Genomic DNA, 26,078 nt, shown 5'->3' with positions numbered 1-26,078 from the left:
ACTTTGTACTTCGTGATCAACAAACAAAACAAAATAATACTTTAATTGCATCGCTAAACCTGTGATGGTTTTCTGTGATGGGAAAGAAACGTAAGCCATCAGCATCTAATATTTTCCCTAAGAGGCACTCGGGAGACGGGTGCTTGTTCTCCCGACAGCATCAAGCTTCTCATGCTAACACATTGACCCCAGAGGATCTTATGAAAAACTTTCCATAATTTTACTCAAAGTCAACGAAAATCGAGCAGGTCCAAAAACATTTTACAGCTGATCTCTGTGAAAGACGTTAAGCGACGACGTAACCGCAATGACAGGGATCTTAATATGACAAAGTAAGTGTTTTGATTAATGACATTAATGTTTATATTTTTAATTAGTCTGTACAACTAGTCAACTGAATGAATATAACATGGCAAAGATGAATGCACATTTATATAGGCTATTGATTCAATAGATTTATAGCATTTTGAATAAAAACTTGTCATGGATTTATTGCATTTTGTGGAAAAAATTATCCGTTTTTATAATAAATCTTTGAAAATCAACTTATGGATTTGAATTTTTTATGTTTTTATAATCTAAAGATGCTATGTGAAAGTTTGTAACAGAAAATAGTGGTTTTCATCTTGTCACTTTCTTGGTATAGAAAACACGTTTTTACCAAAATTTGTCAAAATGGATTTATTGCGTTTTGGAACCAAACTCTTCATATCTTCTCAACCATTTTTTGATATTATTTGTAATTCCAATGAGAATTTATTATCAGTTTTCGATATTACTGCACATTTCAAACACACCTAATAAGCCACAAACTCAGATGAACTCCATTGCACATATCTTCCAGTTTTCTTTAAAACATTTTAATATAGTTTAATGTGTTGATTATTTCAATATTCAAGCTGTATACATTTATAAAGGTTTTAAGACATAATTGCTGTTTAATGTTGCAGGATAATGATGAAGAGGCGGAACTTGAGCAGCTTGTGATGGCTGTAATTTTAAAGAATGGATCTTAGGAGTGGCAGCCCAAGGGATGCTGGAATTGTTATCGAGGCCTTAAAGGTGTTCCCAGGGAATGCTTTATACTCATTGGATTGGATTGGATCTATGCATTGAATCTCCAGTATCCCAGGCATCTTTTCAGGTGTTTCAGAAACTTTTCTTGGAGCAGGATTCTTCAAAGTTTATAAATTGATTACAGTACAGTAAGTCTAAACTGCTGTCTGATTTTCTGGGTGTGAATCAATGTAACAGAACACAAACATGGAACCTTTCGTCGGGAAATGTGGACGGTTTTCTTTAAAGACTGTAAAATACTTTTTGAAGTTTACACTGTTATAAATACATCATTAAAATGAGATGCTTTACTGTTCTTTTGACTGCAATAAAATAAGAATTGATTAATCTTTGTCTGTCATTCCGAAATCAGATATAATACTCATTACTAATAAAAGTATTAATGGATGATGTTAAATTAAAATAGTATAATTGAATAGTATTTATTGTATAGTGCTAGGTCTTTGTCCTGTATACCCAATATTTTGTTTAAATTTAAATTAATTTCTAATTGCAAATTGCAGATTACCTTTTTGAATGGGTTACTATTAAAGAGTTTACAGTATGGAGTGATTCTAACTCAATTTTTATTTGTTGAATTTAATTAATGATATTGCTTGTAATCTGTTGCCACACTTTTATTGAGTAGATATGGGATAATATTTTTTATTGTATAGTGCTAGATCTTTGTCTAGTATACCAAATATTTTTGTTTAAATTTTAATAAAATTTTTAATTGCAAATTGCAGTTTGGCTTTTTGAATATGTTAATATTAAGGAGTTTATAGAGTAAATCTAAATCAATTTTGATTTGTTGAATGTAAATAATGATATTGCTTGTAATCTGTTGCCACAATTTTATTTAGTAGATGGGGCATATTATTTTTTTACAGTGTAGCCTGCTGTATGTCTAAACTCAACCGCTGTTTAAACCTGTGTATAAAACCAATGAAGCAGTTCTCGCGTTTAAAAACTCATTTGACAAGAGCCGTGCCGCGGTAAAAGTGTGAGTAGTAAGTGGAGAGAGACGGAGCTTCTATAAACCTCATAACACCTCTTACATTTATACTCAGTGCTGTGTTTCTCAATGACGTTGTTTTGAATTAAACATAGCGTGCTATGAAGACTTTGAAACCTTTCTTACTTACGATGTTAGCGGCTGCTGTCCATGGGAATGGTGCTGAATTGGTAGACAGCGATCTTTCTGAATCCATATTTCAAACAGGCATATTTATTCATTCATACTTATTTATAGATAGATTGTCTATTCAAACAGTAGGCGCGAAACTTTCTAAACGTTGTGTTAAATCCCATGCACAACACTCAGATAAATGTAGTGTGTTTACACGAGAGAGTTTGGTCTGCGCTGCGGAGACCGCGTGTATGGTATTTTATTTTAGCGCAGATGTTTGGTGTCTGGACATCGACATATTATTATAAAGCAATTCTGCACCAAGGTTTCCCGTCATGCTTTTACACAATGAATGAGAGTAACAGGTTATTATGTGACAGACAACTAGTACAGTTCTCTTCAGTGGGCTACACAGCAGAGCTTCACCGAAAATGACTACAAGTGGCCACGATCAGACTGCTGCACCTGTGCTGTGCTCTCTCTCTGTCTAAAAAGCCCCGCTGTGACATAAAGCGGGTTTACATTACAGACAAATATCTATGCAGATACTTAAATAAAGAATTGTAATACACTGATAATTTATTCAGGGGGTTTACCTTTATTTCTGAATATGGAAAAAGTACAGAGGTCTGAATTTTTGTGACCTTTTGTTGCAGCCACAACACATCCGAAGTGTAAGGTGGTTACAAATTTAGCATTGTGAAGCATCCTGCTCGATTCGTTGGGAAGGAGTTTGTTATCTGCCGTAGCTCCCATTCGAAAAAAGAGAATCAAAGAAAAAATGCCAGCTCCATGGTATGACCATCATACCGCAGCCCTTAAAAAGGCAGCTAGAAAAATGGAAAGAAATTATAGAAGCACAAAGTTAGAGGTATGGCCTGCAGCATGGAAAGAGAGTGTTAAACACTACAGACAGGCTATAAAAATCGCCAGATCTACGTATCTCAGCAATCTTATTAAAGAAAATCATAATAACCCTCGTTTCCTCTTTAGCACAGTTGCGAAACTGACTAGAAATAAAGAACAAACAGAACCCACTAATAAACTCCCACACAATAGTAACGACTTCATGAACTTCTTTACTAAGAAAATTATGATTATTAGGGAAAACATTGTAGGTACCCAAGCAGCCACCACTCTACCCAATAAAATATTTAGCTTACCATACGAACATCTTGAGTCATTTAAACCTACTACCATAGAGGAGCTATCTAAATTAGTAATGTCATCCAAATCATCGTCCTGTATATTAGACCCCGTTCCCACAAAATTACTCAAAGAGGTTTTCCATGTAGTGTCAAACCCAGTACTAAATGCCTTTAACTCTTCACTAGAATTAGGCTACGTTCCAACAGCTTTCAAACTAGCAGTTATTAGACCGCTCATTAAAAAACCACACATACATAGACTCGCCCTGGGCCCACAAATTTTCTAAAATCATCAACTATGTGTAATTCATTTAACCAGCAATAGTTAGCCTGTCCGGAACCAAGCTGACTAAAATCAATTCAATTTTCAATTCAATTTTATTTATATAGCGCTTTTCACAATACTCAATTGTTTCAAAGCAGCTTTACATTAATAGAAGCAGTAAAAGCACAGAAAAAATGACAGATAGCACAACATAATACACAATAGCATAAGCTGTCAAATTTGCTGAGGCTATGACTCGACATTATGAACGAGCGTATTACTAATGTAACGTCTAGGAGAAGATGCTAAATTAAGCCCAAGCAGGCTACCTCCCCGGGGTAAAAAACCCCCTAGGAGAAAAAAAACAAAAACCCCGGGTTGTTGAGCCGAGGAAAAAAAAATAAAAAGTCCTAGGAGGGAAAAACCCTTGGGAGATATATATGTATATAAACACATATAGACGGATAAGGAGATTAAGCGGGGATTAAGCGGGGTTTAAGCGGGTTCTGCCGGTGGTCGTTGGTCAGGCATCAGCTGGGCATCACAGTGATGGACGACCAGTAGATCAGAGGTGAGTCGACTTTCACATCTACCGGAACTGGGTCTGTTTGTCCCATTGTCCTCAGGGTCGAGGACAGGACAGGGAGAGAAAAACAAAATCATATTAGCGTAGGGGCCGTTCACATGTAATGCAAGTGTCACACAGTGATGTGGTTTAATCAGCTTAGTTTCAGACAGACTAACTATTGCGGCATAATTATATTATCCACAGTTGAGGATTTTGCAAATTGGGGGCCCACTGCGACAGTATATATGGTAACTAAGGGTCACCTTCTGATTTTTAAGAGAAAGAGAAAATGAAACCTGTCGACCCGTTTGACTAAGGCCTGTAACCCCACTGTCGTCGTTAATGCAGGTTCAGTGGCAAACGGGTCTATATTGCATGCTATTTACAAGATCATGAGAAAACGCCAACATCGCAACCTGACCATACGTGCCAACCCGTTTGACTAAGGCTGGAGGCCCCACTGTCGTCGTTAATGCAGGTTCAGTGGCAAACGGGTCTGTATGGTATACTATTCACAAGACACAAAAAAGCGCCAAAATCGCAACCCGACCATACGTGCCAACCCGTTTGACTAAGGCTGGAAGCCCCACTGTCGTCGTTAATGCAGGTTCAGTGGCAAACGGGTCTGTATTGCATAGTATTCGCAATATAAAGAAAGCGCCAAATGCCCAACCCAACCATACGTGCCAACCCGTTTGACTAAGGCTGGATGCCCCACTGACGCCGTTAATGCACGATCAGTGGCAAACGGGTTTGTATGGCATACTATTCACAAGAACACGAAAGTTCCAAAATCGCAATCCGACTATACGTTAAGATAAGGTTTTTATTTATTTATTTGGTTGGTCTGTTTTATGACCGCGAGTGCTTTGTTCGGTACAAATAACTATTTTGAGTTAAGTACTTTTACTAGACAAATTATGCGAATGCTTTGTTGAAGAGAAAAGTTTTAAGTCTAGATTTAAAATTATCGACTGTGTCTGATTCTCGGACATTGGTTGGTAAATCATTCCAGAGCTTAGGGGCTAAGTAGGAAAATGACCTTCCACTTTTAGACACTTTTGATAGTCTAGGGATAATCAAGAGACCAGAATTTTGTGACCGTAGTGTGCGTGATGGATTGTATTCTGATAGTAATTCTCTAAGGTATGAGGGTGCTAGGCCATTTAAAGCTTTGTAGGTGAGTAGTGATATTTTAAATTGTATGCGATATTTAACTGGTAGCCAGTGTAAAGATGCCAGAATTGGGCTTATGTGGTCGTACTTTTTAGATCGAGTAAGTACCCTTGCGGAAGCGTTTTGAACTAGCTGAAGCTTGTTTACTTGATTTGCATGGCATCCCCCGAGTAGCGAGTTACAATAGTCTATTCTAGAGGTCATAAAAGCATGGATAAGCTTCTCTGCGTCAGATGTAGACAGTATAGGGCGTATTTTCGAGATATTTCTAAGGTCGAAGAAAGCTGTACGGCAGACGTTGGCGATATGACTATCGAAGGATAAGTTGCTGTCGAACATCACACCTAAGTTCCTTACCGTGGAAGATGGCACCACAGTGCAGCCATCTATGTGCAACGTGTAATCTGACATATTATGTTTGTAGCGATTCGGTTCAATAATAAGTATCTCTGTCTTATTGGAGTTCAGCTTAAGAAAGTTATGTGCCATCCAGTCACTAACATCGCTAAGGCAGTCTGTTAGCTTAGAAAACGTGTGTGTTTCGCTGGGATGTGAGGAGATGTAAAGCTGGGTATCATCCGCATAGCAGTGAAAACTTATGTTATGTTTCCTGATAATGTCTCCTAGAGGTAACATGTATAACGAGAACAGGATAGGACCTAAAACCGATCCCTGCGGTACACCGTATTTAACCAGGGAGTGATATGACTCTTCCTCGTTTACATAAACAAAGTGATAGCGATTGGTTAGATACGACCTAAACCATGCTAGCGCCTGACCACTGATACCAACATAGTTTTCTAGTCTATTGAGTAAGATTGTATGATCTATTGTGTCAAAGGCTGCACTAAGGTCTAATAATATAAGAATTGAGATTTCACCACGATCGGATGTTAATAGGAGGTCATTTGTAACTCTAAGCAACGCTGTCTCTGTGCTATGGTGGGGCCTGAATCCTGATTGGAACTTTTCATATGTACTATTATTTGTCAAAAATGTGCGTAACTGGCTTGCCACTACCTTTTCTAATATTTTCGAAAGAAAAGGGAGATTTGAGATTGGTCTAAAGTTATAAAGCTCTCCCTGATCAAGCTGTGGTTTTTTAATCAGCGGTTTAATAACTGCTAGTTTGAAAGATGTTGGAACGTATCCTATTTCTAGCGATGAGTTAAAGATATTTAGAACCGGGGTTGACACTACAGGAAATACCTCTTTAAGTAGTTTTGTGGGAACGGGGTCTAATATACAGGACGATGATTTGGATGACGTTACTAGTTTAGAGAGCTCTTCTATTGTAGTAGGTTTAAATGAATCAAGATGTTCGTGTGGTAGTCTAGTGTTAAGTGAACTAACGGGTAGAGTGGTGGCTGCCTGTGTAGCTACGATGTTTTCCCTTATAGCCGTAATTTTGTTAGAAAAGAAGTTCATGAAGTCGTTACTATTGTGTTGGAGTTTACTATTGGTTTCTGTTTGTTCTTTGTTTCTAGTCAGTTTTGCAACGGTGCCAAAGAGGAAACGAGGGTTATTATGATTCTCATTTATAAGCTTGCTAAGATAGGTAGATCTGGCGGTTTTAATAGCCTGTCTGTAGTGTTTAACACTATCTTTCCATGCTGCACGCCATACTTCTAATTTTGTGCTTCTATAATTTCTTTCCATTTTCCTAGTTGCCTTTTTAAGAGCTGCGGTGTGATGATCATACCATGGAGCTGGCGGCTTTTCTTTGATTCTCTTTTTTCGAATGGGAGCAACGGCATCCAATGTGTTAGAACAGACATTGTTTAGGTTTTCTATTACAATATCTAGATCATCACAGTTATCTGCATGTTTAATTTGGGACAGGTCTGGAAGAGTGCTAATAAAGCTATCTTTAGTGGTGGAAATTATTGTTCTGGCTAATCTGTAGCATGTTGTGGATTGAGTGATCCTATCTAGAAGTACAGTGTATGACACAAGGTAATGGTCAGAAACTGCATCACTCTGAGGTGATATTTTGATGTCATTAATATTAAGCCCGAGTGACAGAATTAAGTCTAATGTGTGCTTACGAGTATGCGTTGGCCCTGTCACGTTTTGTCTAATATTGAGAGAATTTAGAACATCCATAAACGCACGTCCTAAAGAATCTTTATGGTTATCCACATGAATATTAAAATCACCAACGATAAGAGCTTTATCTACAGTGACTACAAGCTCAGACAGAAAATCTGCTATTTCTTTAAGGAAATCTGCATGGTGGCCCGGAGGTCTATAGATTGTAGCTAAGGCAAAAGAGAGCTGTTTGTGGTTACGATCAGTTATTTCCATATTTAACAACATTAGTTCAAATTATTTAAATTTTAGTTCAGATTTTTGGTTTACTTTAAAAATTTTGTTGTATATTGTAGCTACACCACCCCCTCTCCCCTTTAACCTAGGTTCGTGTTTATAATAATAGTCTTGTGGGGTGGATTCGTTTAAACTAATGTAGTCGTCTGCTTTAAGCCAGGTTTCTGTTAAACAGAGTGCATCTAAGTTTTGGTCATTAATTATTTCATTAACAATAGGTTCTTTATTGGTAAGCGATCTAATGTTAAGAAGGCCGAATTTTAACATTCGAGGTTCATCTTGTAATGTATTGTTTTCTAATTTTATGTTGGTCAAATTTGTACGTGATGTGGCAAGCGGTGCTCTGTATTTGCTTGTTCGGGGAACAGATACAGTTGAAATGTGTTGATATTCTGGTAAGATCGACTCGAAGTTCTGGGATATATGTGATCTAGACATATCATGCCAGCTAACAGACGGACAGTTAAGCTGATCCGTCTGTTTCCTGACCTGGGCCCTGGATAGTCATACTATATCAGAATTAAGAATATTAATCAGATTTCTGGTGAGTATAGCACTTCCTTCTGATGTCGGATGAAGGCCATCTCGGGTTAGGAGAAATGGTCTACCCCAGAAATGCTTCCAATTGTCTATAAACCCTACATTATGCTGAGGGCACCACTTTGACATCCAGCCATTTAGAGACTCTAATCTACTATGTGTTTCATCTCCCCGGTAGGCGGGGAGGGGACCAGAGCATATTACATTGTCTGACATTGTTTTTGCAATTTCACACATCTCCTTAATATTATCTTTGGTGATTTCCGACTGTCGGAGTCTGGTGTCATTTGTTCCGGCGTGAATAACAATCTTAGAAAACTTCCGTTTAGCATTAGCCAGCACTTTAAGTTTGGATCTAATGTCAGACGTTCTGGCTCCCGGTATACAGTCGACTAGGGTGTTTGGTGCCTCAATGTTAGTGTTCCTGAGTATAGAATCTCCAATGACCAGGGCACTTTTAACAGGTGTTTCAGCTAGTGTATTCCTTAGGGGATCGAATCTGTTAGAAAGTACCGTAACGTTATGGGTCTTAGATGGACGCCGTATATGACTATGCCGCCTGACAGTCACCCAGTTAGACCGCCGACTTGACTCTGATGTCGGAACCGAGCCATGTGTATTATGATAAACACTATGCGCGCTCGATACAGTATTTATAATGTTTACATTAGCATCTGATGTCGGAACACTATGTGCGCTCGATACATTGTTTGTAATGTTTACATTAGCATCTGATGTCGGAACCGAGCCATTAGTCTTTTCGCTCGATACAGTATTTACAACAGTAACGTTAGCGGTTTTGCTATCCTCAACTAGCGTTCGGATGCGCGATTCTAGTTCAGCAACCTTCTCAGTTAATCTCAATACTTCAATACACTTAGTGCATGTAAACCCATCTATGCTAACGGCAGAAGCTAAACTATACATGTAGCAAGTAGTACATGTTACAATAACAAGCGGAGTCTTACCGCTTTCATGCTGGGCGATGGCGTCTTTGTTTACCCGAACGCGCTCCGCGGAGCTGCATCGCGTTGGGGGTTTGGTTGTGGTACGCCTCAGTCGCCTGCGAACGTCTGGGTCCAGGGTGATGTTGGTCACATCACTGTATGACACTTGCTTTTCATGTGAACGCCCCTACGCTAATAAGATTTTGTTTCTCTCCCCCTGTCTCATCCTCGATTCCGAGGACAATGAGACAAACAGATCCAGTTCCGGTAAATGTGAAAGTCGGCACACCTCTGATCTACTGGCTGTTCTTCAACGTGATGTCCAGCCGATGCCTGACCAATGACCACCGGCAGAACCCGCTTAATATCCGCTTAATCTCCTTATCCGTTTCAATGTATATAAATATATATATATATATATCTCCCAAGGGTTTTTTCCTCCTAGGACTTTTTTTTACTTCCCCGGCTAATAATCCGGGGTTTTTTTCTCCTAGGGGGTTTTTCAACCCGGGGAGGCAGCCCTCTTGGGCTTAACTTCTATACGTCACATTAGTAATATGTTCGCTTATAATGTTGATTTAAAGCCGTAGCAAATTTAGCTGCTTGTGCTATCATGTATTATGTTGTGCTATCTGTCAATTTTCTGTGCTTTTCACTGCATCTATTATGTAAAACTGCTTTGATACAATTAACAAATTGTGAAAAGCGCTATATCAGGGGTCTTCAACTACTTTTCTTCGGGGGCCAGATTTTAAAATTGTAAATATGAGGCGGGCCAAACTTTTACCCCTATTTTTACTTTTGATATATTTTTTACTTTTACAATATATGTGTGTGTGTTGTTGTCATTTTTCTTACTTTTGTTGTAGTATATTTGAAAAAAACATATTTAAAACATGCATTTTCAAAAAAAAAAGGGAAATTAAAAGCCTTTTAATTACTGAAAACTCATATTTTCTTTATTAATATTTAAAAACAATTGCAGTGTAACATGTAAGAGCCAAATGTTAATAGTAAAAGTGTAAAAGCAACACTCCTAAACATATTTTGTTTATAACTGTTTAACTTTCATTAATTGTTACATGTCAAGTATTCACAACATATTGCCAGTCTTCTCCTAATGACTAAAATTGCACTACATGTTTTCTTTTTTAATATTTTAAAGATATATAGGCTAAACAGCCTTTCCATTGTACATTACATACATATATAACTGACGGGAGTTCGCCCCCTAGTGTCAGTTGTAGTTTAATCGTAAATCTGTCATGGGAGAGAACTTTTAATCTACGAATATATGTATAGTTAATAATTTACTTACCAGTAATTAAAGTATTCAAGTGTTACTGATAAAGTAAAACTAAAAATAATTAATAATTCATAATTTTAACTTTGCACACAGTTTTGATCGGAACACACTGAAATACATCACATCCGGTCGCCGCGTCACATGCGGTGTAGTGGCATAAGTTTATTTTATTGAATGCATCCAAAGCTCGAATTGGATCAGATAATTACGCATCCGCAGATGGTTGGCACCCCACACAGCCCCTTTCTGTGTTGTCTTGTACAGTGTAAAGGTAAAAGTAACCACGCTGAATTTAAATCAGACTATGGTCGTTCTCAATAAGGCTGCAGCCTCCAGAGGTCGCATTTCCAGGCTGCATACGTCATTAAGTCTAATTTCAGAATTTTAACAATTATAAAGTTGACTATTATTCTTAGTTAATCGTAAATAGTTGTAATATGCTTATGATTTGTGAATGTAATGCTCATTTAACTTAAACTTGATGACGAATGCAGTCTGCATATGCGACCTCCGGAGGCTGCAGCCTTCCGATTGAGAAATGGCCAAAGGTGACCGGCGGGCCGGATTAAGATGATTGGCGGGCTGCACTTGGCCCGCGGGCCGCCAGTTGACTAGCCCTGCGCTATATAAATAAAATTGAATTGAATTGTATTGTGCTGGTAAATGCAAAGTATTACCTGGCCTTGTGTGAGAGTTGATCTGTAGTGCTGTGGCCCCACTGGAGAGGAGGAAGCGTGGGTGAGCCGGGGAGCATCAGAATCACCACGAGGGGGTCCTGTGTCCCTCCCCTATCTACTTCACCCCCCACCACAAAAGACCATCCAACCACCCATATGGCGGCCCGGGTCGAGTCTGGCTTCGTCCATAATTCACGAAGTGTGTGTGTAGTGCCGTGGGTGAGTCCCTGTCTTCATTTGTGTGTGTACACTTAATCGCTTGCAGTGCCGTGCTGTGTCCCTGTTGACAGAAGCCATTGTCGAGACCCGAGGAATCGTGAGAAGGTTCAGGCCGTTGGGGTCTGTGGAGTGTGGGTTGAAGAAGTGTGCAAGTTGGATGTGCAGCAACAAAGTTTTCTTCCTCGACGAGTAAATGGGCAGTGGTGAAGCATCTGGACGATCAAAGTGAGTAGACCAATTTACTATCTGTCGTGCTGAAGGGTCGTTGGGCTGACGGCTGTGAGAAATAACTACCTCTGTGTGGAGCCTCTCCAAAGGTTCGCCCGGTCCTGCGTCTTTGACGCCGTGAGTGAAGGAGGATCCAGGGACGCTATTGTTCTCCACGTCCTGTCCCCCTTACCCTTGGAGGCCGTGAGTCGAAGTACATCGTGTAGGTCTCCTCGATGCTCAGTCCACTGCTACCTTTGCTTATAGCACGAGCCTAGAAAGAAGAAAAGTCCCAGTATTGTGTAACCCTTACCTTTGCTTACAGCACAAATCTAGAAGAAGAAAAGTCCCAGTATTGTGTAACCCTTACCTTTGCTTACAGTACGAATCTAGAAGGAAGAAAAGTCCCAGTATTGTGTAACCCTTACCTTTGCTTACAGTACGAATCTAGAAGGAAGAAAAGTCCCAGTATTGTGTAACCCTTACCTTTGCTTACAGCACGAACCTAGAAGGAAGAAAAGTCCCAGCATTGTGTACCACTTACCTTTGCTTACAGCACAAACCTAGAAGAAGAAAAGTCCCAGTATTGTGTAACCCTTACCTTTGCTTACAGCACGAACCTAGCAGGAAGAAAAGTCCCAGCATTGTGTAACCCTTACCTTTGCTTACAGCACGAACCGAGAAAGAAGAAAAGTCCCAGTATTGTGAAATCCTTACCTTTGCTTCCAGCACGAATCTAGAAGGAAGAAAAGTCCCAGTATCGTGTAATCCTTACCTTTGCTTCCAGCATGAACCTAGCAGGAAGAAAAGTCCCAGCATTGTGTACCACTTACCTTTGCTTACAGCACGAACCGAGAAAGAAGAAAAGTCCCAGTATTGTGAAATCCTTACCTTTGCTTCCAGCACGAATCTAGAAGGAAGAAAAGTCCCAGTATCGTGTAATCCTTACCTTTGCTTCCAGCACGAACCTAGCAGGAAGAAAAGTCCCAGCATTGTGTACCACTTACCTTTGCTTACAGCACGAACCGAGAAAGAAGAAAAGTCCCAGTATTGTGAAATCCTTACCTTTGCTTACAGCACGAGCCTAGAAAGAAGAAAAGTCCCAGCGTTGTGTACCACTTACCCTTGCTTACAACACGAACCTAGAAAGAAGGAAAGTCCCAGTATTGTGTAACCCTTACCTTTGCTTACAGCACGAACCTAGGAGGAAGGAAAGTCCCAGTATTGTGTAACCCTTACCTGGTTTACAGCACGAACCTAGGAGGAAGGAAAGTCCCAGTATTGTGTAACCCTTACCTGTGTTTACAGCACGAAACTAGGAGGGAGGAAAGTTCCAGTATTGCGTAGCACTTACCTCTGCTTATAGCACGGACCTGGAAGGAAGAAAGTTCTCAGTCTTGGGTACCAACCGAAAGAAGGAAGAAGTGTCCTTACTGGCATATTACTCGCCTCCACCGAGGGCCTAAGGAGAGGGAGAGAAGAGGATTAGACATTTCATCAACATCAGCCGTTGGAATACCCCTGGCACTGGGTGAGTCTTGTCGACAGTGCAGTAACTACCTTTTCTTGTGATTGCCTCCAGGAGAAGAGGAGCGCGCCACGGGTGCAAGTGAGAAAAGTCCAAGGACCTTGACCCCCTGTCCCGTGGACCCCCGCCTGGAGGCACAACGAAACATTGTTTTAACCCTCTGGGGTCTGACCATTTTGGGACACTCTCAGAGGTTCTGACATGCTCTTACATTTGGTCTTTTTTCAGTTGCTTTAAAACATAATAATGGCAAGTGTCTCATACCACTGCGTTCAGCACAAACTGGGCTAAAATATTATATGAGCTACATGTATGTACATGTTTGTATTTTTGAGAGAAAAATGTTTATGCGTGGTTTTTAAAAAAGCAAAATTTTTAAGTCACTGATATAAGTCCACAAAACCCATACTAAACATGTTTTAACAATACTTTCCTAAACAGAATCTAGTAGTCTAGAGTTTTTTCTTTAAAATGATGTGACAATCATCATGCCTACTTATTCACATAAAACAATGTATTGATTTAGAAAATGTAAGACACTTTTTGTTTAGAGGGGCCGTATTCGAGAAGGATTGATTGACAGCTAGCAAACAAAGGCTCGCATAATGAGCTGCATAATGAGGCAGGAATGTGAGAATGAACTACAGTAAAGAATGTGAGGACAAATGTATACATGTTTGTTTGAGGTTTATTAAGTTAACAATATAATCAAAATAGAAATGATGGTTAGTAGGACATTTTAAATTTATTTGGAAACAAACCTTATTCAAAAACTTTGTATAAACTAAGAAACTGATACACAACAGAGCTGTGAACTTCATGTGGCTCATGTTACCATATAACTTTATGTCCAAAAAGTGTTTTTCCACTTCATAGTTTTGTACTGATGAGAGAGATGCAGACCTCTAAGAGAGTTATAAACAGCTGTTAGCATAAATTGTCCACAGAAATACCCTATCTTATATAACTGATGGGTAAATGTCACTGATACTAAGTTACATTATACTATCTTGTACATAAACTTAATCTCAGATAAACATCTGCAGCAATTAATATAAAAAGCTGTTTTCAGATGACTGTTTTCAGATGCCCATCCCCTTATCGTCTAGCTTCTGTTTTAAACGTGTTTCTGTAAGCGCGTATGAACTTTAAAAACACATTGCATATGGCACGTCCATGTGCGCGAGCTCGCGTCTCCGTGTAACGCAGCGCTCATAAAAACGGTGTTGTGTGTAAAGCGCAATGTATGGAATAGCCTTGCATGTAAACAATATGGAATCATTTTACAGCAAATCCCGCAGCGCAGCATTACTCAAAGTTGCCATGAAGGATACGAAAGTGAATAATAACTGTGTCTAACACTGTACAGCATGTAACAGATATCCGCCATTACGGGAGGTCACGCGGATTTGTTTGTAAATAAGCATGTAAACATGTAATCATATTACAGCACACACTTAAAAGATAGAGCAGTTCAGGCTTACTGAAAGTTTCCATGAAGGATATAAGTGAATAACTGTGTTTAACACTGTTACAGCATGCAACAGTGAAATCCGCCATTACGTGAGATCACGTCCGTTTGTAAACAATGCGAAAGTTTTTCAATCCGAAGCGTGCAGTCTGCTAAGGTTGCTTAACGTTACTGTATGTAGGCTAAACTGCACAAGCCATGAGCATATTAAGTTACATGATAGCAAATATAAATGGTATAAATTAACTGTTAACGTTACTTACTTCTAATCCAGCTCCAGTGCGTTCTCCATTGTTATTCTTAGGTAACGTTAAAGATAAATGCTTCTCTTCCTCAATGTCCAGACATAAATGAAGATATTTCTCACGTGTGTGTAAAGTTTATCTCCCAAACATGCGGTAAAGTCTTTAAATCTGATCAAACTTTACGCTTTGCTTGTTATGGTTGAACAGCTCGTGTCTTCATTACCATGTCAACAGCTGTGGGCGTGACCAAATTAAAGATAATGAAGTCAGCCAGGAAAAACTGTACTCTCTTTACTTCAATGCAGATTACATAAACAGGCAATATTTGTTTTCGATTATATTTAGCTTGTTTAAAAGTAGACATTTCAGGCTTTCTTTGGAAATGTGTATCATGCTTGTGTGACGAGTATTCGCGGAGTTTCAATTGATTTTTGTAACGTGTTTTGAGAGACAGCTGGCGGAGACAGAAATGTCTGGATGCACACCCTGTTTATTTTCTTTATTTGACAAAAACACAAAGATCTGTTGTTATTGTGAATGAACACATATTAAAGAAGACCCTTTACTGTTTCAAATGATGTCAAACACGTAAGTGTATGATTATTAATGATGGAGTATTTTAAGTTGATTCTGCCATGATAAGGAAAAAACGCGGCCCCGCGTTTTTGGACCCCAGGGGGTTAAATTGCCCCTTTTCCCCTCTCCCCCTGATTTTAAGTAATTTAATAAAGATTTGTTTTAATTATAATTCTCTACTCGTGTGTCTGGTCATTGGCGTGGCTTTGGGACCTCCTCGAGGAGGAAACTAGGAAGGGGCGTGACCCTTTAGCTATCTTGGGTCTGCTCCGACCTGTGACACTCCTATGGTGGCCGTTTAATGCCAAGGTTAACATGGCTTCCAGTACAAAGCAAAAGCAATGAAAAATAACTACAATTTACAGTGTCCTTTGCCTGTGATCCGTCATAGCACACAGATTTATGTTAAACATGGAAAAAGTCAGATTTTCACATACAAAATGTAGCAAACATAAACATAGCTTACACACTCCTTTTTCATCAATGCAAGGAAAAATATCATTGCTGTTGGGATGAAACGGTTTTTAAATCGAGTTGTTCTGGAAGCTGTGACCCTATAGCGCCTTCCTGAGGGCAATAGCTGAAAAGCGTTGTGTGCCGGGTGAGTGTTATCCGTTTGTGGTAGAGTGATTCAAGGGATGGTAGAGGTGAGCCAATGACTTTAGATGCTCTGTTAATGATGCGCTGCAATTTCTTCCGGGTTAACTGTGACATAATCTGCACTATCCAACCATGGCACTGCCATTTAGTGCAGAGATCAACTTTTTTGCATTTAAAAGGACAAACCCACAAACGGCACATTTTGTCGACCACAAATGACCTCTACCATGAACACACGGGGTAACAGGCTATTTTAAGCCTTTCATTAAAAAACTAAAGCGATCTGCACGTTTTTCATTAGTTTCATTTTACAAGCGTTTTTAAAGTTGCGCAATCTTATTTTAGGAATTGCGCTGAAATATCAGAGAAAGCTCTAACATATACACGGACAAAACATTTTGCAGCATGTTTACTTGCAACACAAGCAGTGGACTCTGACATAATATTAGTTTGCGTCCATTTAAACCCATCATTACTCCCGCTCATGTTTAAATGACAGGAGAGGGACTCGTCCACAGACCATCCCCTCAGTAATCTGAAGAGAAGCAGTCAAAAGTGGACAAAAAAGATGATTTATTTGTCATTTCGTTTAACCCCAGAGTCTAACATTATTCTAGCAATTCCCTTTTTCTTTCTTTATTTAGTAAGTTAACTTAAATATGTGAGAACGAAAATATATTTTTAGTGATTTGCATGAAGAGAATAAGATGTTAGAAGCTTCATTTTAAGCATTTAGTAGCCGTATTTATTTAAACACTTTAATAGGTTATTTAAAAAAGTATAAGGTTTTTTTGGGTTCATTTATATTTCCTGTCACTGTGTGCAGGTTCTTTTTTGTAGGCTATGAGAGCCCAATATTTTTTTTACCAAAAAGGCTTAATAAATGTCACGTTGCATTACAATTTAAAGTATCAATAATGTCAAAAATGTGACGTGCAGTTCGGGTGTGTGTGTATGCTGTTTAAATTAGTGTTCTGAAGTTTTGACGAATTTTATAGACTTGTTATAGTTTCTTATTCAAAATAGATTCAGGCCCACCCGGACTTAATCCATGCCCACCCATATGTCACGTTCTGCATCCGCCACTGACGCCGTCTTGTCTCTCGTTGCGCGCTCATTGTTTCAGTCACAGTCTGGCTGCCTTGCCTTGTCATGTCGGAAGTTTCTGTGCTTTCTCTCTTGTTTACCCCAGGTTTGGGTTTCGGCATCCAGAGGCTCATCTTCGTCCGGAGTTTACTCGCCTGTGGATTTGTGAACTCTATTGAACCCTGACTGTTTCTCGGTACAGCTGGTTCGCTTCGTTGTTAGGCGGTACACCAGCTGCTTCTGGGTTTCATCGGCAATCACCTTCACCAGTAGTGGATCTCCAGGTTGTTGAACATTGTGGATTATATGAACTTGAACTTTGTTTGTTTCTCGGAACAGCTGGTTCGCTTCGTTATTAGGCAGTACACCAGCTACTTCCGGGTTGCATCGGCTACATCTGCATCCGCAGTGGATTATCTCCAGTCTCTGCACATTTTGGATTTAACATCTTCCATCTCCGCCTTTCACCCACCTTCAGTCGAATGTGATTCATACCGTCTGTTGCGTGTGGTGATTGCGCTGGTTGTCATCGGCTGTGAGCGTGGGTGGCTCTCTCTTCGAGATCAGAACTGGACTATTTATCTGCAGTACCGGCTCACTCTCTCCTACTGTCGTGTGTGCTTCATACCGGCAGTAGTGATTACACTCAGAGTGAGTCGAGGGTGATCGTCATGTGTGGTCTCTTGAACATTGACTTTTGCTCTACACTATCTATTCCATTTTCTAAATAAACATTGTTAAAGCAACACTATGTAGTTTCCATGTAAAAATCACTTACAGCTCCCCCATGTGGTTGAAAAGTGCAACAGTGCCTGGTATCAGACACTCTTCTGCAGGCAGGGGGAGGGGCGGGGCTGTGTGCTCTACCCTTCACCGCCACTTTCAGAGTGTGCTTGTAGCAGCTAGGAGGCTGCTCAGGTTGCAGCAACAGTACAATTTGTCCAGTTAAAAGTTGTTCTATCACTGAAATAATTTTAGAGACATTATTTAAAGGTAAAAAAAGTACACAGTGTTGCTTTAACTTGCTATTGACTCCGAGACTTTGTGTGACAATGTGGAGCAACTGTTTATGCTGCATCTTCTTCCCGAAGTGCCGTTTGGAATTCGTCCTCCGTCTGTTTGTGTGTGCGTGTTTAACTGCACTCAACAAATGTAGGAATTACATTTATGCCGCTTACATAATGTAGCCTTTTTTAATGTTTGATGACAAGATAGAGACTTAAGGAAAATTATGTAGACTAATAATTTAAGTTTAATGTCCTAATGATCAGCCTATTTATTTGTATGTCCCACAGCTGACATGGAACGTTATGAACCGGTTCGGAAAAATTTTTAGGAAATTCAGGAACGTCAAATTTAGGGTTGAACCAAAAACCGGAAACGTTAAAATACTGTTTCTGTTCAGAACTAACCAACTGGGAAAAAATCTGGTTCAAAGCCCTGGCTAAAACTTCACATACTGTATGTTATCTGTGGACACCAAAGATTTATTAAACATCTTAAAAAAGTCTTGTGAAATGTCCCCTTAAAAAAAAGAGATGATGACCAAAAGGTTCTTGGGGGAACCAGAAAGGCTTCTTCTATTTTAATGCCGTAAAGAAACTGTGGCATCTTTATTTTTTAAGAGTGTAGAAGAAAACTGCACATCTATATTGATTTGTAGCTTTTCTTTTTTGGTCATGCTCACCTCTGTTATGTTACAGTGGTATAAAAGTTGAATGCTATTGAATACCATATAATGAAAAAGTAACTGGATAAAATTAGCAACTTCTATATGTAACACTTCTTGTTACACTGTTTGTAAATTTCAGTGTAAATTGTGAAGTAGCATTTTTGCACCCACACAGAAAGAACACAGTGAAAATTAAAGCTGCAAGCAGCGATGAAAGGGCCCTTGCACCGATGGCCACTGCCAGCCGATGGCCTTAGAAAAGCAGTGAACGGTGGGGGATATGCATTTAAGTGAGTAAATATAGGAGGAATATGGCATGTTATTTTGCAGCAGGAGGCACAATAACTAAAACTGAATAGTGTACATAAATGCCTTCAGTCCTAGAGTCTTATTAAACATAATTAGAGCACAGATTGAACACTGTATGTTTAAGATAATGTGATGACGCTATGACTGAACTGAATATTGCCATGTTGATGTGTTCAGTCCTGGACTCTTATCAATCATGTGAAGAGAGGCAGATTGGACATTGCATAATCAGTGTAAAACATGTCAGTTCCTGTTGCCAGCTGGTGGCGCTATGACCATAACTGACTATTGGCATGTAGATGTGTTCAGTCCAGGACTCTTAGCAATCATGAATGTTTGGGACAAATCTGACATTGCATAATCATTGTAAACATGTCACTTCCTGTTGCCAGCTGGTGGTGCTATAAGTGACTATTGGCATGTCGATGTGTTCAGTCCTGGACTCTTATCAATCATGTGAAGTTAGGGAAAGATCGGACATTGTAGGCCTTTTTAGTTTGGCTTTTAATAAGACATGAGCATACCGAAATTCGTACATGTATACATGTACATGTACATGTACATGTCGAATGATGTATTACATGTATGTGTATGATTATGAATGACGGAGTATTTTAAGTGGATGTCACAGGAAACAGGAAAAAATGCGCCAAAACGCGGCCCGCGTTTTTGGACCCCAGGGGGTTAAAGTACAAGTTCGGTATTTTACACTTAAAGCCCTGTTTTCAGATTGTTTATGGTGAAATAGAACGGTTTTGACTGAAATTTCGACATATGCGGCTGCCCTAAGAATTTTCAAGTGTTTGTAAATCACCTCTCATCTCTACAATGGGTTTAGTGGTGCACTGGAGCAATCCTTCCTGGGATGCATTGAACTTTCGTTTGCAGGGGCGTGGGGCTCACCGAGTGGTCGGGGGTGTTCACTGGTATGCGCACGCGGAAATCGCTGCAAAAGATGCTTTCCAACAGCTGTTTTAGCATTCGTTGTTAACTTGTGGACCAATTTTTCCAAACGCTTCACACCCGTACATTCTTCCACTTAGAGCTTGAATTATAGACACTCCAGGCCAGGTGGTGGCACTAATCCGTCATTGCCAATTGCAAGAATAGAAACAAAGGCTGCGTCCGAAACCGCATACTGTATAGTAGGTACTGAATTAGATGAAGTACCTACTTACTTGGCGTTAAAACAGTAGGTACTGTATAGTATGAATCCTGGTAGTATGAATGAGATTCGGACGTACTACATCCCCCATGTTGTTACATCACGTGACATACGTCGTCATCACGTCGTGTCATTTCAGCGCGAAAACAGCCATGTGCCTCTTCTTCTTCGTTGGATAACTCCTCGTCCGGGGCATCATGGGATAGTGAAGCGTCCATCGTATGCACACTGCAAAATCTAACCGGAAGTAGTAGGTCATCCGGGTACTTTTCGCATACTGTTTTTCGAATACTATGTATTCGGACATACTACTCGCCTCGCCTACTGCTTTTCGCGTACTATATAGTATGTAGTGTGCGGTTTCGGACGCAGCAATAGTTCCCGGCGCGGAGTAATACCGTACCTCACAGCACATCTAATACAAGTCAATGGAGTTGGCAAAAACTACGATAAAACCTGTTGGAATGCGTATTTTGCAGCGATTTTTGTGTGAGCATATCAGTGAACACCCTTGACCACTCGGTGAGTCTCACGTCTTTGTAAACGAAAGTTGAATGCATTTTAGGAAGGATTGTTCCAGTGCACCATTAAACCCATTGTAAAGGTGGGAGGTGAAACACAAACACGCGAAAATTCTCTGGGCAGCCGCATATGTCCAAATTTCAGTCAAAACCGTTCTATTTCATCATAAACAATCTGAAAACAGGGCTTTAAGTGTAAAATACCGAACTTGTCCTTTAAATAATCATTGTAAACATGTCACTTCCTGTTACCAGCGGGTGGCGCTATGACCATAAGTGACTATTGGCATGTAGATGTGTTCAGTCCAGGACTCTTATCAATCATGTAAAGTTTGGGACAAATACGACATTGCATAATCATTGTAAACATGTCACTTCCCGTTGCCAGCTGGTGGCGCTATAACCATAAGTGACTATAAACATGTAGATGTGTTCAGGTCAGGACTCTTAGCAATCATGTGAAGTTTGGGAACGATTGGACATTGTAGGCCTTTTTTGTTTGGCTTTTAATAAGACATGAGCATACCGAAATTCGTACATGTACATTAAACACAGTCCAAGGGCTGCTTCGTTGAATATTTAAATGTGGCACTGAAACATGCCCCTTCAGGTTGCCAGCTGGTGGGGCTATGACTATAAATGAAAATTGAAATGTAGATGTGTTCAGGTCAGGACTCTTATAAATCATGTGAAATTTGGGACAGATCGGACACTGCATGCCTGAGTTCCAGCAACTTCCTGTTTCATGACAAAACATAAAAATTTGTCTGGCCAGAACCGACCCAAATTTTTACGTAGAGTCAAATTCTTCGCAATTTAGCATCACCAAGGCCTTAAGATGACACTCGCCAAATATGAAGATGATCCGACGAAAACTGTAGGAGGAGTTTGTTAAAGTATGACGCCTGGAAATGATAAAAACTGAGCCAAATTCACAGAAATAACTCTGAATAGCTGACTTCCTGTTTGGTTTATGGCTTCACTCCAGAAGACTTTTTCGCCATGATACAGAAGTGCACTGAATTTCGTAATTGTACGTCAAACACAGTCCGAGGGCTGCTTCGTTGAAAATTTGTAGGTGGCGCTATAGAGCTATTTTCCCACACCTAATTCCAAAGCCTATACCACATGTAAATTTTAAACACACTTGACATCTATGCAAAGTTTCATGAGTTCGAGCATGTTTAGGCCCTCTAAAGTCCCGCTGAATTCAGAGAAAAATAATAAATATAGCTGCAAGCAGCGATGCGGGCCCTCGCACGTATTTTTACCGCTACACGGTGCCTCCGAGAAAACGATGCACGGTGGGCAAGTGGGTAAATATCGGTGGACTATTTTATGTTGTTACTGACCCATTTGAAGACTGTAGGTAAAAGAAACCCCACATTTTAGACAAACGGGGGCGCTAGTGAGCCACTAAATAGACACACCTTTATCTGACGTTTTTGCCAAAACTTAACAGCCGACAACTCTGATGTGTGTGCCAACTTTAAGGTTAATCTAAGCATGCCAAGAGCCCCAAATATGCCTGAAATAAAAGTAAAGTTTGACACGTTGCCATGGGAACAGCATTCAAGATATCAAAAATCCCTTTGCAATTTATCATTTACTATGTCTCGGCATCATGTTGACCATTATTGGTGTCAATTGCATGATTATTCTAGAAGGAGTATTTAAAAGTTCACTGCATGCAACTGTAAGGCTTAAATATGCCTTTAAAATGAAAGTAAAGTTTGACACATTGCCATGGGAACAGCGTTCGAGATATCAAAAATCCCTTCGCAATTTATCATCTACAATGTCTTGACATCATGTTGACCACTTTTGGTGTCAATTGCATGATTATTCTAGAAGGAGTATTTAAAAGTTCACTGCATGCAACTGTAAGGCTTAAATATGCCTTTAAAATGAAAGTAAAGTTTGACACATTGTCATAGGAACAACGTTCGAGATATTAAAAATCCCTTCGCAATTTAGCAAGTACAATGTCTCGACATCACGTTCACCACGTTTGGTGTCAATCCCATGAATCCTCTAGGAGGAGTATTTAAAAGTTCACCGCATGCATTTTTGAAACAATACAAAATAGCCGACTTCCTGTTGGGGGAGCTAAAATGTTAGAGGGCAAAAGTTGTTCGGGTCGATGAGATCTATATGTGTACCAACTTTCGTACATGTGCGTACATGCTTGCCCGATCTGTGCACCAATGTTTGTTTTTGCATTACAGGGGGCGCTACAGAGCCCCAGTGCAACGGCCGTAATTCAGCCTTTACATGAGCCTAGTGGTACGGGACTCTGACATGTGTGTCAAGTTTCAAGAGTTTTCGAGTATGTTAAGGGACCCAAATTAGCTCAAGTGTTGAAAAAAATTATATATAGCTGCAAGCAGTGATGGCGGGCCCTCGCACGTTTTTTTTACGGCTACACGGTGCCTCCTAGAAAACGATTCATGGTGGGCATGTGTATCAAGTGGGTAACAATTTCATGTTGCTACTGACCCATTTAGGTACTGTAGGTAAAAGAAACCCCACATTTTAGACAAACGGGAGCGCTAGTGAGCCACTAAATAGACACGCCTTTATCTGACCTTTTTGTCAACACTTAACAGCCGACAACTCTCATGTGTGTGCCAAATTTAAAGTTAATCTAAGCATTAAATATGCCTGAAATTAAAGTAAAGTTTGAAGCGTTGCCATGGCAACAGCGTTCGAGATGTCAAAAATTCCTTCGCAATTTAGCATCTACAATGTCTCAGATTCATGTTGACCACTTTTGGTGTCAATCGCATAAACATTCTAGTAGGAGTATTTACATGGAATTGTCAAAAAAAATCAACCTTTGTGACTGCAACACTTCCTGGCGCCTGGTGGTGGCGCTATTCCCGAGACTCACAATAGGCACATCGATGCAATCAGAATCTTCAGACGAACAAACACCCCGTGTGTCATCACAATAAGACATTTTTTACCTTAGATATTAGACACTTCCTGTTTCTCTGATTTCGCAATGAATTTGTTGCCTCGCCTTGGCAGAACCGTTCGAGATATCAAAAATCCCTTCGCAATTTAGCAAGTACAATGTCTCGACATCATGATCACCACGTTTGGTGTCAATCCCATGAATTCCCTAGGAGGAGTATTCAAAACATCACCATATGCATTTTTGAAAACATCCAAAATGTCCAACTTCCTGTTGGGCGGAGCTAAAAGGTTTGATTGTGAAAGTTGTTCGGGTCGATGGGATCTATATACGTACCAACTCTCGTACATGTGCGTACATGTTTGCCTGATTTGTGCACCAATTTTTTTTTGCATTACAGAGGGCGCTACAGAGCCCTACTGCCAAGCCCGTGTTCCAGCGTTTGCCCGGTCCTAATGACCGACGACTTTGAGGTCTGTGCCAAATTCCTGGTGTTTTTGAGCATGTTAAGGCACCCAAAGTGCATGCCAAGTGCTTAAATATGCCTGAAAATGAAAGTAAAGTTTGACGTGTTGCCATGGGAGCAGCATTCGAGATATCAAAAATCCCTTCGCAATTTATCATCTACAATGCCTCAGCATCATGTTGACCACTTTTGGTGTAAATCACATGAAAATTCTACGAGGAGTATTTAAAAGAACTGTCAAAAAATTCACCTTTTGTGACTGCCACACTTCCTGGTGCCTGTTGGTGGCGCTATACCCGAGACTCACAATAGGCACATCGATGCGATCGGAATCCTAGGCCGAACATACACACAGCGTTTCATCCCAATAAGACATTTTTTGCGTTAGATATAAGACACTTCCTGTTTCTCTGAATTCGCCATAAATTTGTCGCCTCGCCATGGCAACACCGTTCGAGATATCAAAAATCCCTTCGCAATTTAGCAAGTCCAATGTCTCAGCATCATGTTCACCACGATTGGTGTCAATCGTATGAATTCCCTAGGAGAAATATTTAAAAGTTCATGACTGACACACTTCCTGGCGCCTGGTGGTGGCGCTATACCCGGGAGTCACAATAGGCACATCGATGCGATCGGAATCTTCAGACGAACAAACACCCCGCATGGCATCCCAATAAGACATTTTTTGGCTTAGATATTAGACACTTCCTGTTTCTCTAAATTCGCCATGAATTTGTCGCCTTGCCATGGCAGAACCGTTCGAGATATCAAAAATCCCTTCTCAATTTAGTAAGTCCAATGTCTTGACATCATGATCACCACATTTGGTGTCAATCCCATGAATCCCCTAGAAGGAGTATTTAAAAGTTCACCGCATGCATTTTTTAAACAATCCAAAATGGCTGACTTCCTGTTGGGAGGAGCTAAAATGTTAGAGGGCGAAAGTTGTTCGGGTCGATGAGATCCATGTGCGTACATGTTTGCCCGATCTGTGCACCAATGTTTTTTTTGCATTACAGGGGGCGCTACAGAGCCCCTGTGCCACGCCCGTGTTCAAGCCTTTGCCCGTTCGCAATGACGGACGACTCTAACGTCTGTGCCAAATTTCAAGAGTTTTCGAGTATGTTAAGGCACCCAAAATGCCCAAAAGTGTTAAAAAAATAAATAAACAAATAAATAAATAAATTTGAGCAAAACCAATAGGGCTTCGCACCCTTCGGTGCAGGCCATTCTGGCATGCTCCTCGGTGCTCGGGCCCTAATAAATTCGAGCAAAACCAATAGGGCTTCGCACCTTTCGGTGCAGGCCACTCTGGCCTGCTCCTCGGTGCTCGGGCCCTAAGAAAATAAATAAATAAAAAATAAATAATACATTTGAGCAAAACCAATAGGGCTTCGCACCTTTCGGTGCAGGCCATTCTGGCCTGCTCCTCGGTGCTCAGGCCCTAATAATAATCCGAGCAAAAACAATAGGGCTTCGCACCTTTCGGTGCAGGCCATTCTGGCCTGCTCCTTGGTGCTCGGGCCCTAATAATAATCCGAGCAAAAATAATAGGGCTTCGCACCTTTCGGTGCAGGCCATTCTGGTCCTCGGTGCTCGGGCCCTAATAAAAACTCCATGAAGAACAATAGGGTCCTCACACCCCGGTGTGCTCGGGCCCTAACTAGTTTGTATCAGCGATGTGATATGCGGTCACAGTAAGGTACAGGAGTGCATGTGTGTGTCTGTGTTCATGTACACGTGTGAATGCCATGATTTTGGGCCCCAAGGACTTGGTACTTCCCTTTTCATCAGCAGCCGTTTTCAGGGGGCATGCAGTAATTTCATGGCTCGTTGAGGGTGTGCAAAACCTGGGCCACAATCACTGTTAACTTTTCTCTTTGCTGAAACTTTTAAATTAAGTTATTTATCCAGCAAACACACACCTGCACACATGTACCCGGCTGC

This window comes from Misgurnus anguillicaudatus, chromosome 20 (assembly GCF_027580225.2).
Source record: "Misgurnus anguillicaudatus chromosome 20, ASM2758022v2, whole genome shotgun sequence".
NCBI classification, from domain to species: Eukaryota; Metazoa; Chordata; class Actinopteri; order Cypriniformes; family Cobitidae; genus Misgurnus; species Misgurnus anguillicaudatus.
Note: the sequence above shows the minus strand (reverse complement) of the source record.